The sequence below is a fragment of the Schistocerca cancellata genome, unplaced genomic scaffold (assembly GCF_023864275.1).
Source record: "Schistocerca cancellata isolate TAMUIC-IGC-003103 unplaced genomic scaffold, iqSchCanc2.1 HiC_scaffold_599, whole genome shotgun sequence".
Classification (NCBI taxonomy): domain Eukaryota; kingdom Metazoa; phylum Arthropoda; class Insecta; order Orthoptera; family Acrididae; genus Schistocerca; species Schistocerca cancellata.
In genome coordinates this window covers 40,167-42,500 of record NW_026046611.1, presented here as the reverse complement: position 1 = coordinate 42,500, position 2,334 = coordinate 40,167, and the positions used below count along the sequence as shown (strand labels likewise).

General features: G+C 57.1%; 1 non-coding gene across 1 annotated transcript in view; it reads right to left on the bottom strand.

Moving 5' to 3' along the window:
- The window catches only part of LOC126134081 (small subunit ribosomal RNA), a 1,909-nt gene extending 1,636 nt beyond the window's left edge, over positions 1-273 (bottom strand). The window contains exon 1 of the ribosomal RNA XR_007527597.1: positions 1-273. This exon is cut by the window's left edge and continues 1,636 nt beyond it. This is a non-coding gene — a ribosomal RNA (small subunit ribosomal RNA).
- Between the last annotated feature and the right edge of the window lie 2,061 nt (positions 274-2,334).

Here is a 2,334-nt window from a genome sequence, read left to right as displayed (position 1 = left end):
AGTTATTCAGAGTCACCAAGGCAAACGGACCGGACGAGCCGACCGATTGGTTTTGATCTAATAAAAGCGTCCCTTCCATCTCTGGTCGGGACTCTGTTTGCATGTATTAGCTCTAGAATTACCACAGTTATCCAAGTAACGTGGGTACGATCTAAGGAACCATAACTGATTTAATGAGCCATTCGCGGTTTCACCTTAATGCGGCTTGTACTGAGACATGCATGGCTTAATCTTTGAGACAAGCATATGACTACTGGCAGGATCAACCAGGGAGCTGCGTCAACTAGAGCTGAGCAGCCGGCCGCCCGGGAGTGTGTCCCAGGGGCCCGCGCGAACACGCAAGCGTCCGCTCAATTATTCTGCAAACAGGAGGAGGCTGAGCTCCCCTGCACAATACACCTCGAAACCCTCTCAGGTCCCGGCGGCGCGCAGCGCCGTCCTAAGTACTTGGTCGGGTTCGAGAGAGGCGCAATCGCCCGGAGTTAGGCGAGTAGACGCTTTAGGTGCGACCACCCGTGCTCCCAACTGAGCTTGCCGCTGCCGACAGAGGCCCGGGAGCGTGCTGTCGTGGCATTGCCGGCGGGAGACAACACGCGCCACCTACGGTGACCGGCAGCTCCAACGCCAGCGCCACAGAAGGGCAAAGGCCCCACGTGGGTGCCGAAGCGAACTCTCCCAGCACAGCGCACGTGCCAACACGTCTGCACAACTGCGATACAAACCACCAGCGAGAACCGCTGGGGCGACCGAGCAGCAGACGGCGTCGCGGCGCCGAGTGCCGGGCGGCGGCGCATCCTCAACGCACACAGTCCTCAGTCGGACCAGCACACTGCAGATGTCCACCGCGCTTCGCACCGGGCCCGCGAGGACCCACTTTGGCCGCCCGGCGCCGCGCGCAGGGTGCCCCGGCGCGCAGCTGCGCCGCCTGCCGCGTCCGTCGGCCGGCGCGCCTGCCACTGGGCGCCCCCACCAGCCGGCTGTAGCGCGTGCGCCCACGCACCGCGCGGCCAGCACGCCGGGCGGCCCCCCCTCACCGGCCGGGGACGGTCCCACCCAGCCACCGCCGCGTATCGCTTCACACACAGATTTGCCCTTACTGATTTACCTCCAGCAACAACAACCGCACCACAATGGGTTTACCAGTTGTTCATTTGCGTAACGTCACCAGCAAACGTAGACGTCCATCCCAGTTTGCAAATGCAACGATTATTGCATACCTGTCTGTTAGGTGTCACGACACACTACGTCTGCCCACATACACGCAACAAAATGTGCACGACTAGAGAACACGTGGGAGGTGGCCCCCTACGTATGCGATGTCCATTACGAGACCGACTGTCAACCAGCATCTGTACCATGTCGCAGATGTGGAACGCGGTGCACCATGCTATCACACTGTGTGAGAAGAGACGACTACGTTTGAATACACGCGCCACTACATCAACAGACGGCTCATGCTGATCGCCATCCAGGGCGTCCGTTAATCCCACACGTCTCTATGGCGTACCACACTGCAATGTAGCTGTTATGGGGAGACGGCACGTGGCTGAGTGCACAACATTTGGACCGTATGGTTCGCTGTTGTTGGGCGCAGTCGTTGTACGGTCACACATGTGCCACAGCGTATCATGCAGTACATACGGACCTATGTGCAGTACAATGTGAGGGTTAAGCTTACGACATCAGCGGACAGTGGACACAGGCCGTACCACGACGTAGACTGAGCGCTTCGACATGCGAATGCCAGTGAACAGCTGCGAAGGGCATTGAACACGCAAGCACCTGAACGACCAGCGTGCGAAGGCAGGGGGGAGGGTGGGGGCGATGTACATCCTGCAGTCGTCCACATTACAGTGTACAGCGGGAGCATGTAAAAAGTAAGCAACACTTGCGAAGTGTTGAACATGAAACGATACACAAGAGGGTGGGCGGTGCGAGTAGCGAACTATATTCAGAGGGTTGTGGTTAGACAACACTGGATTAATGTAACGTGTCATATGCCAATTACAGAGCAGGTTAAGGCACAACTTGGGTTAGGTTAAGGCACAACGTGGGTTAGGTTAAGGCACAACTTGGGTTAGGTTAAGGCACAACGTGGGTTAGGTTAAGGCACAACGTGGGTTAGGTTAAGGCACAACGTGGGTTAGGTTAAGGCACAACGTGGGTTAGGTTAAGGCACAACGTGGGTTAGGTTAAGGCACAACGTGGGTTAGGTTAAGGCACAACGTGGGTTAGGTTAAGGCACAACGTGGGTTAGGTTAAGGCACAACGTGGGTTAGGTTAAGGCACAACGTGGGTTAGGTTAAGGCACAACGTGGGTTAGGTTAAGGCACA